Here is a 10228-nt window from a genome sequence, read left to right as displayed (position 1 = left end):
ACCCTTTTGACAACTCTCAAGGAATCTGATCAGTGGTTTACAGTACTAGACTTAAAAGATGCATTCTGTTGTATACCATTGGACTTTGGAAGCCAGAAGTTACTTGCTTGTGAATGGGAGAACCCAAAGACTGGTCGGCAAACACAGGACTGTGCTCCCACAAGGATTTAAGAATAGACCAACCATTTTTGGAAATCAGCTGGCAAAAGAGCTGGAAAAATGGCCACAGGATCATTCAGAGGTCGCTTTACTTCAGTATGTCGATGACATTCTTTTGGGAACTCGAACTCAGGAGGAAGCTATTCAATTTACAATCAGCCTTTTAAATTTCTTGGGATTGGCAGGATACACGGTATCTACGAAAAAGGCTCAGATCGCCCAACAAACTGTGACCTACCTGGGATTTACTATCGCTCAGGGCCAGCGGAGTCTGGGCCTGGAACGAAAAGAAGCAGGTTGTCAAATACCGGAGCCTACATCTAGAAGAGAGTTACGAGCCTTTTTGGGAATGGCCGGGTGGATACCTAATTTTGGACTTATTGCTAAACCTCTTTGTGAAGCTGTGAAAGAAGCAGGAGAATTACTAGAATGGACACCAGAATGTCACACTGCTTTTGTTCAACTACAGCAAGCACTAACGTCAGCGCCTGCCTTAGGGCTCCCTAATCTGGAAAAACCTTTTGAACTTTATGGACATGAGAGGTGCCATATTGCTTCAGGGGTTTTGGTACAACAAATAGGATCATGGAAGAGACCAGTGGGGTACTTTTCTAAACAATTGGACCAAGTTAGTAAAGGATGGCCGTCGTGCTTGCGAGCAGTAGGCGCCACTGTTCTGCTGATTCCGGAAGCCAGGAAATTGACTCTGGGACAGAAAATACTGGTACAGGTACCACATGCAGTGACTACCGTATTGGAACAAAAAGGGGGACGTTGGTTATCTCCCAGCAGAACGATGAAGTATCAAGCTCTCCTGTTAGAGCAAGATGATATGGAATTGAAAGTAACTACAACTTTAAATCCTGCAATTGTGTTACCTGTCCCAGGTGATACAGAATTAACACAAAATGACTGTCTTAAGACTATTGAACACGTGTACTCTAGTCGAGTCGATTTGAAAGATACACCCATAAATGATTCGGACCTAAATTGAGTTGTAGATGGAAGTAGTTTTGCGATAAATGCAGTTCGGAAAGCTGGCTACGCCGTTGTAAGGAATAATGCTGAATTGGAAGCTAAACCCCTTCCTGCAAATACTTCAGCACAAAAAGCAGAACTGCTTGCACTAATAAGAGCTTTAGAACTGGCAGAAGGCTATTTTGCCAATATATGGACAGACTCTAAATTTGTATTCGGGATAGTTCATGCTCATGGAGCCATTTGGAAAGAACGAGCTCCTTTGACATCACAAGGAACTCCAATAAAATATGGAGAACTCATAAAGAAGTTATTACAAGTTATATGGTTACCTAAGCAAACAGCAAGAATGCACTGCAGGGCTCACCAGTCTGGAAATACTCCCAAGATTTTAGGCAATCAACATGCTGATCAAGCAGCAAACACACATCTGTCCAGGCCTCCGGCTGCAGGGAGTGCCTGAGGCTGTCCCTTGCACAGGAGGGCAGCAGAGACGATGCCTGTGTGCGCTGCGACCAGGTGGATGATCTGCTCAGCCTGGTGGCAGAGCTGAAGGAGGAAGTGGAGAGGCTAAGGAGCATCAGGGAGCGTGAGAGGGAGATAGATTGGTCGAGCCGCACCCTGCCGTCCTTGAGGCAAGGGCAGCACACGGAGGCTCCGCAAGAAGCGGAAGAACCCCTGCCCTCTTGCCAGCAGGCAGAAGGAGGAGACCCAGGCGATGGAGGGGAATGGACACAGGTCCCTGCTCGGGGTGCCAGGCGAACCCCCGGCCGGCCTTCCTCGCCTCAACCTTCCCAGCTGCCCCTACACAACAGATATGGGGCTCTGGAACTTGAGGGCCAGACGAACGAGGACGAAGATGAAGGCCCATCCAGGGGGTTGCCCGAGGCGAGGCAGCCAGCCCCACAAATTACGACTGCCTCCGCTAAGAAAAAAAGGAGGGTAATTGTCATTGGTGATTCCCTCCTGAGGGGGACCGAGGGCCCAATTTGTCGGCCGGACCCATCCCACAGGGAAGTCTGCTGCCTCCCTGGGGCCCGGGTGAAGGACATTACTAGGAAGCTCCCCAGTCTCGTGCAGGCCTCCGATTACTACCCACTACTGGTTATACAGGCTGGCAGTGAGGAGGTTGCAGGGAGAAGTCCCGAAGGGATCAAAAGGGACTTCAGGGCGCTGGGGCGACTGGTGGGAGGATCGGGAGCACAGCTAGTGTTTTCCTCGATCCCTTTAGTGGCAGGGCGGAACACTGAAAGGAACAGGAAAACTCATCGGATCAACACGTGGCTCAGGGGCTGGTGCCATTGGCAGAATTTTGGCTTCTTTGACCACGGGGAGGTTTACACGGCACCGGGCCTGCTGGCGACGGACGGAGTTCAGCTGTCTCGCAGGGGGAAAAGGATTCTCGCGTGTGAGTTGGCCGGGCTCATCGAGAGGGCTTTAAACTAGATTCGAAGGGGGAAGGGGATAAAACCAGGCTCTCTAGAGAAGAGCCTAGGGACCGCACGCCAATGTCGGGGGAGAAATCGGCAGCCCAGCTCAAGTGCATCTATACCAATGCACGCAGCATGGGCGGCAAACAGGAGGAGCTGGAAGCCATTGTGCAGCGGGGTAGCTATGACTTAGTCGCCATCACGGAAACGTGGTGGGATGAGTCGCACGATTGGAGTGCTGCAATGGATGGCTATAAGCTCTTCAGAAGGGACAGGCGAGGAAGGAGAGGAGGTGGAGTAGCCCTGTATGTTAGGGAGTGCTTCGACTGTCTAGAGCTCGATGGTAGTGATGACGAGGTCGAATGCTTGTGGGTAAGGATGAGGGGGAAGGCCAACAAGGCAGATATCCTGCTGGGAGTCTGTTATAGACCACCTAGCCAGGACGAGGAGGCAGACGAAATATTCTACCAGAGGCTGGCAGAAGTCTCCCAGTCGCTAGCCCTTGTTCTCGTGGGGGACTTCAACTTTCTGGACGTCTGCTGGAAATACCACACGGCAGAGAGGAAACAGTCGAGGAGGTTCCTGGAGTGTGTGGAGGATAACTTCCTGATGCAGCTGGTAAGCGAGCCCACCAGGGGAGGTGCCTCGCTTGACCTGCTGTTCACGAACAGAGAAGGGCTGGTGGGAGATGTGGTGGTCGGAGGCCGGCTTGGGCTTAGCGACCATGAAATGGTAGAATTCTCGATACTTGGTGAAGTAAAGAGGGGGGCCAGCAAAACCGCTACCATGGACTTCCGGCGGGCGGACTTTGGCCTGCTCAGGACACTGGTCGAGAGGGTCCCTTGGGAGGAGACAGTCCTGAAGGGCAAAGGGGTCCAGGAAGGCTGGACGTTCTTCAAGAAGGAAGTCTTAAAGGCGCAGGAGCGGGCTGTCCCCATGTGCCGCAAGAAGAACGGGCGGGGAAGGCGACCGGCCTGGCTGAACGGGCAGCTCTGGCTGGGACTCAGGAAAAAAAGGAGAGTTTATCACTTGTGGAAGAAGGGGCAGGCAACTCAGGAAGAGTACAGGGATCACGTTAGGTCGTGCAGAGAGGAAATTAGAAAGGCAAAAGCCCGGCTAGAACTCAACCTGGCCACTGTCGTGAGAGACAACAAAAAATGCTTTTATAAGTATGTTAATGACAAAAGGGGAGCCAAGGAGAATCTCCATCCTCTATTGGATGCGGGGGGGAACGTTGCCACCAAGGACGAGGAAAAGGCTGAGGTACTCAACGCCTTCTTTGCCTCAGTCTTTAGTAGTCAGAGTGGTTATCCTCAGGGTACTCAGCCCCCTGAGCTGGAAGACAAGGACGACGAGCAGGATAAACCCCCCATAATTCAAGAGGATGAAGTTCATGACCTGCTATGCCACCTGGACGTTCACAAGTCTATGGGGCCGGATGGGATCCACCCGAGGGTACTGAGGGAGCTGGCGGAGGAGCTTGCCGAGCCGCTCTCCATCATTTACCAGCAGTCCTGGTTAACTGGGGAGGTCCCGGACGACTGGAGGCTCGCCAATGTGACTCCCATCTCCAAGAAGGGCCGGAGGGAGGATCCGGGGAACTACAGGCCGGTCAGCCTGACCTCGGTGCCGGGGAAGATCATGGAGCGGTTGGTTTTGAGGGTGCTCACGAGCCATGTCCGGGACAACCAGGGGATCAGGCCCAGCCAGCACGGGTTCATGGAAGGCGGGTCCTGCTTGACCAACCTGATCTCCTTCTATGACCAGGTGACCCGCCTAGTGGATGAGGGAAAGGCAGTGGATGTGGTCTACTTGGACTTCAGTAAAGCCTTTGACACTGTCTCCCACAGCATTCTCCTAGAGAAGCTGGCGGCTCACGGCCTAGACAGGTCCACTCTTCGCTGGGTAAAAAACTGGCTGGACGGCCGAGCCCAAAGAGTTGTGGTCAACGGAGTTAAATCCAGTTGGCGGCCGGTCACGAGCGGTGTTCCCCAGGGCTCAGTACTGGGGCCGGTCCTGTTCAATATCTTCATCAATGATCTGGACGAGGGGATCGAGTGCTCCCTCAGTAAGTTTGCAGATGACACCAAGTTGGGCGGGAGTGTTGATCTGCTCGAGGGTAGGAAGGCTCTGCAGAGGGACCTGGACAGGCTGGATCGATGGGCCGAGGCCAACTGTATGAGGTTCAACAAGGCCAAGTGCCGGGTCCTGCACTTCGGCCACAACAACCCCAGGCAACGCTACAGGCTTGGGGAAGAGTGGCTGGAAAGCTGCCCAGAGGAAAAGGACCTGGGGGTGCTGATTGACAGCTGGCTGAACATGAGCCGGCAGTGTGCTCAGGTGGCCAAGAAGGCCAACGGCATCCTGGCCTGTATCAGAAATAGTGTGGCCAGCAGGAGTAGGGAGGTGATCGTGCCCCTGTACTCGGCACTGGTGAGGCCGCACCTCGAATATTGTGTTCAGTTTTGGGCCCCTCACTACAAGAAGGACATGGAGGTGCTGGAGCGTGTCCAGAGGAGGGCAACGAAGCTGGTGAAGGGCCTGGAGCACAAGCCTTATGAGGAGCGGCTGAGGGAACTGGGGTTGTTTAGCCTGGAGAAGAGGAGGCTGAGGGGAGACCTCACAACTACCTGAAAGGAGGTTGTAGCGAGGTGGGTGTTGGTCTCTTCTGCCAAGTAACTAGCGATAGGACGAGAGGAAATGGCCTCAAGTTGCACCAAGGGAGGTTTAGATTGAACATTAGGAGAAATTTCTTTACTGAAAGAGTGGTCAGGCCTTGGAACAGGCTGCCCAGGGAAGTGGTTGAGTCACCATCCCTGGAGGTATTTAAAAGACGTGTAGATGAGGCCCTTAGGGACATGGTGTAGTGGGCATGGTGCGTTGGGTTGACGGTTGGACACGATGATCTTAGAGGTCTTTTCCAACCTGTATGATTCTATGATTCTATGATTCTATGATTCTATGATTCTATGATCCTTAGTCCCTGAGATAAGCAGTGTCAGGATGACCTAAACATATAACAAAGGCTGTATTTCAAAGACTGGGGTCGTGAGGGGCTGTGGGGAGGAAAGGAGAGGGCATGGGGGGTCTAGGGGGCTGTGGGTGATAACGTTTGTCGGCCTCCGTGTAAATGTGTCCCTGGCTGCTGCAGCCCGAGTACTCTCAGACAGGCTTACAGGGGTTGGCCTGCACGGTGCTGAACGGCTGCCAAAAAGGTGGAGTGAAAAAACTCCCGTGGCCTGAGAAGAGGGGGTTTGCACCTGATGATACAGCGTCCTAAATACTCCGGGGATGGAGGGCAGGTGAGGCTGGCACGCAGGGAGGTGGCTTGCGGCAGGCGGGTGGTGGCACCCAGTGCCTCGCGGGTGAGACTGGGCCTGGCCTCGAGGGGCTGCGGGGACCGGCTCGTGGGGCAAGACCCTCTCCCTGCGCCCCAATGAATACGCGCAAGCCCACGGAGGTGGAGATAGGAAAAGCTTTATTGGGGGGGCTGTCAAAAGGGCAGCAGCCCCTCACTGACCACAGGCAGGATCTCTCCCAGTGCATATGCCAGGTGGGCGTAGGTCTCCTCACACAGCACACGCAACAGCAGGCGGTAGAAGAGCTCGGGGTCGTACCAGGAGGCGTAGAGCACCGCAGCAGCCAGAGCGAAGCCGACGGCCAGCTGCAGGCCCACCAAGAGCAGGCAGAGTGTCCTGTGGGGCAGAAGAGGGACGAGAGACAGGGCAGGGTGGATGCACCCCAACCCCATCTTGCCTTTGGGATGGAGGAGGTCGTTCTGGGAGCCCCATGGGCTGCCTCCCCAGACGTTTCTCATTGCTCCCTTGGGCAGGGTGGGACGTGGGAGTCCACCAGCCTGGGAAAACACCCCGTCTCAGGGAAAACCGACGCTGAGCACTTCCCAGCTGCAAAGTCCACAGCCGGCCAGCGGCTCCCCAGCAGCCTGGACCTGTGAGCTCCGCCGGCTGCAGCAGGTGTCCGGCCCATCCCACCTGCTGCCCGGGAGCGGGCCGCAGGGCACAGGGGACCCATGGGGACACTCACTGCAGCCAGTAAATGAAGCCGCGTCTCCTCGCCAGCATGTCTCTCTCCTGCAGGTCAACACAGAGCAAGGACACTTGTCAAGCACTGCCGCAGGGTCGGGACACCTGGAGTTGCACGGTGCCCCTGGCCTCCGCCGTGTGCAGGAGTATAGCCCGTGCGTGGCTGTGACCTCACTGGAGCCCTCTCCCCAGCGAGACCCACGCTGGCCGGGGCAGGGGCTGGCACAGGCTCTCCCCCTTACCAGCTGTGCTTCCACCACCTCCGGCAGCACAGTCCCTGGCGCCTCTGCCTCCTTCTTCCTCTGCTGCTGGCTGCAGGCAACAGGGCTTCGTTATAGACGAGTTACAGACCTCCATGGCCACGCGAGGGGGCCCCTTCCAAACATACACCACGCCAGACAGGGATTGGGCTTCCCTGTCACACCGCGTGCTGCACATTCCCCCCACCCCAGTGCCTGGCACTAGCGTTGGCAGCCCCATCACGCCAGGGGCTGCAGAGACCCCCCGGACACCCGTGTGGGGCGAGGGGCCCAACTCACCAGATCTCTTCCTGCTCCAGTGCCTCTTCAAGCTGCTTTATTTCCTGATGCAGCACCTGGGAGAAGGAAGGGTCTGAGTCCCTGAGCCCGCTGCCGCCCTTCTCCGATCCCCCCACTCCAGGGCCCGTGGGCACCCACCCGTTTTCCCCCAGCCCTTTCAGCACTACCTCATTCTGCTGCTTATCCTCCTGCAGCCAGGCCACCATCTGGGCGTAGTGCTTTCCCAACTGCAAAATAATGGGCGTCCCATGCGGGCGGCTGGGCTGGGGACCTGGGCACCCTCGCCCCTCCCCAGCCCCAAGGCCGTGCCCACTCGCTACCCCACTGCTCCAGGGCACTGGGAGACTGGGTGACTCACAAGGCCAGGCATAGGGAAGTCATGGACGCCCCCATATTCTAGGGAAAATGTCCTCCCCAATCACGCTTTTGCCCACAGCCACTGGGCAACTGGCGCCAGATGATGCTCCTTGAGCAGGGGGCTCGGACAAGACAAGACGACCTCCAGAAGTCCCTTCAAACCTCTCAGCCCCAGCCGACACACCTCTGGGACATGGGCAGAGCAGAGGACACCAACCTTACTGTTGAGCTTCTGTATCGTATCATGCAGATCCTGATGGATCTCCCCCTGCATGCGGACAGCAGAGCAGAGGCTCAGGGTCTGCAGCCCCAGCCCCCACAGACCGGGAGCCACTCCACACCACCTCCGCTCCTTGCTGCTTACCATTGGTGTGGAGCTCTGCACAGAATCTCTGCTGGCTCCTTGATCAGTGCCCGGAGCCTCAGCTTCCTGCGGGAATGGGGAACCATCAGATTCCCTGCCACAGACATACGCCCCCTCGCACGTGGCACTGCCCCAGCTTCCCATGTCCCAGCGCCCATCAGCCATCTGCACACCCGCACCTGGCCAGGATCCTGCACGCCCCGTCGCCCTGTACCCGGCTCAGCCTGTGCTAGCTGGGTGCTGGGCACGTGGCAGGAGGTGGTGGGGGGCACCAGTGACCGCTGGGGAAAGGAGGAGCTTCCCCATCCGTGCTGTGCCGGGTGCTCATGGGGTCCCTCCTGCCCGTGGGGCCCCTGCAATGACACCTCCAGCATGAACGTCCCACCCTGTGAGGTCAACACGCCCCCAACCCCCAGGACCCACTTCCTTTTGGTCCCCCACCATACCCAGCAGCACACGCGTCCTCCTCCCCACCTGGCCCTGCCTCAGCCCAGGCTCCTGCCTTCCCCCCACTGCTCACAGCCACACACAGACCCCCGGCCACCCCCTTGCCCAGCCGAGGGTTGCGGGGACTGTGGGGTACTCTGCCCTCACCCTCATCTCTCCCGTCGGGGGCCTTCCACTGCACGGCGGACACAGGACAGGTCGTTGGCGAGTACTCTCCAAACTCCTGCCCAGCAGCACCGAGGTTCTCCTCGAGATGCTCCCCCAGCTCTGGGAGCAGCCTCCTTTGTACCCGCTGGGGCGCCCATGTCACAAGCCCACAGTGACATCACAGTGATACGGCCATCACTGCCCACTGTGACACGGCAATCCCATCCCTGGGGCTGGTGCCAAGAGGTGCTGTGGGGCCCAGGCGCGGCCACCGGGGAAACGGGGCATCACTCTCAGCACCTACTCTTAGCACAGCGGCGGGAGTGACCGCAGGCGTCGCGTGTCAACATCTCCCTGTGGGGTTTGCCTGTCCCGCGGCTGTCCAGCTGTGGCAGCTCCCCGCCCCAAGTCCAAGCGTGAGCCAGGCTGTGCATGTACTCCCAGCAGGCACATGCAGACACTCGCACACACGCATATGCACCACGGGTGTGCGCGTGTGCGCGGACAGACACACCGCGTGGGCTCCAGCACAGGCCTCAAGCATCCAGCCCCCGTTTGGATCCAGCATCCAGCCCCCAAACTACAGCCCGGGAAGGGGAAAAATAAAGACTAGCCCTCTGCTCTAGCCCAGGCAGACACCGTGCTTGCAGGCTGCCAAGAGGAATGGGGTCTCTCACTTGCTCAGAGAGCGGCGGCTGCCGGCACGGGGGGGGGACACCGTGAGGAAGGGGTGAGGGCACGCGGCAGACACAAGTCGAGCTGCCACACATCATCTTTGGTTTATTATGCTTCCTAAAGGAGCTCTTGGGCTTGTGGGTGGTCGTTGTGGCTCGCCGTCTCCCCGTGAACCTGCACTCGGTACATACATCCTCTGGGTTTCCCCAGTTGCTCTGCACCTGGAATCTGATGTAGCGAAATGTCCTGGGAAGCTCCTTCTGTAAAGAAGTGGGGGGAGCCATCATTACGCAGGTGGCAAGAGCCACGGCATATCGCCAGAGTCCCCTCTGCCCGCGCTCCCTCTGCTGAGGACCAGGCGGCAGCCCTGAGGAAGGAGGAAGCCAGGGCCACCAGACCTGCCTTTGCCAGGGCCACGGAGGAGCCCTCTGTGCCTAGAAAGCAAAGGCCTGGCCTCAGAGGTTTGCTGAGGGGAGCTGTGGAACTGGAGGCGCTTTGCTGCCCGGGCTGCCGCGGGTTGCAGGGAGAGTCCCGCTGAGGGGGGAAGACGTCTGCCGTCCTCCCTCCCGCCGTCTCCCCTGAGGGGGACTGTTTCCCTTCCCGGACCCCTTCCCACTGCTCCTTTCTCTGCGCTACCCGAAGGAAAAGGAAAACCCTTGCAAAGGTGAGGCAGCTGCCTCGGCCAGCAGAGCAAAGCCCCGTTTGCTCTCCCCTTGCCGTCTTCCCCGCAGGAGCATGGAGCGTGGGAGAGCAGAGGCTGGCTGGGGTGATCCTCCGCACTCTTTCCTCCAAGGACTTGCAGACAGCCCTGCCTTCTTCCCGAGCATCCTGCTGAAGCCTTGGACAGTGGCAAATTATGTAAATAATGTGTAAGGCAGTTTTAAGCTTAACGATGAATTGTCATTTTCTTACCAAGGATATAGCTCTTCTGTTCCTCCCAAACCTTCCTGGAATACATCATCCTTAGTCCCTGAGAAAAGCAGTGTCAGGATGATCTGAAAGACTGTATTTCAAAGACTGTTTTAATAAGACTGGCATGGTTGCCAGGGTCGTCCCTGATAAAGCAGCAAACCTGTGCCCTGAAACTGA

The sequence above is a fragment of the Calonectris borealis genome, chromosome 30, assembly GCF_964195595.1.
Source record: "Calonectris borealis chromosome 30, bCalBor7.hap1.2, whole genome shotgun sequence".
Lineage (NCBI taxonomy): Eukaryota > Metazoa > Chordata > Aves > Procellariiformes > Procellariidae > Calonectris > Calonectris borealis.
This window is presented reverse-complemented; position numbering follows the sequence as displayed.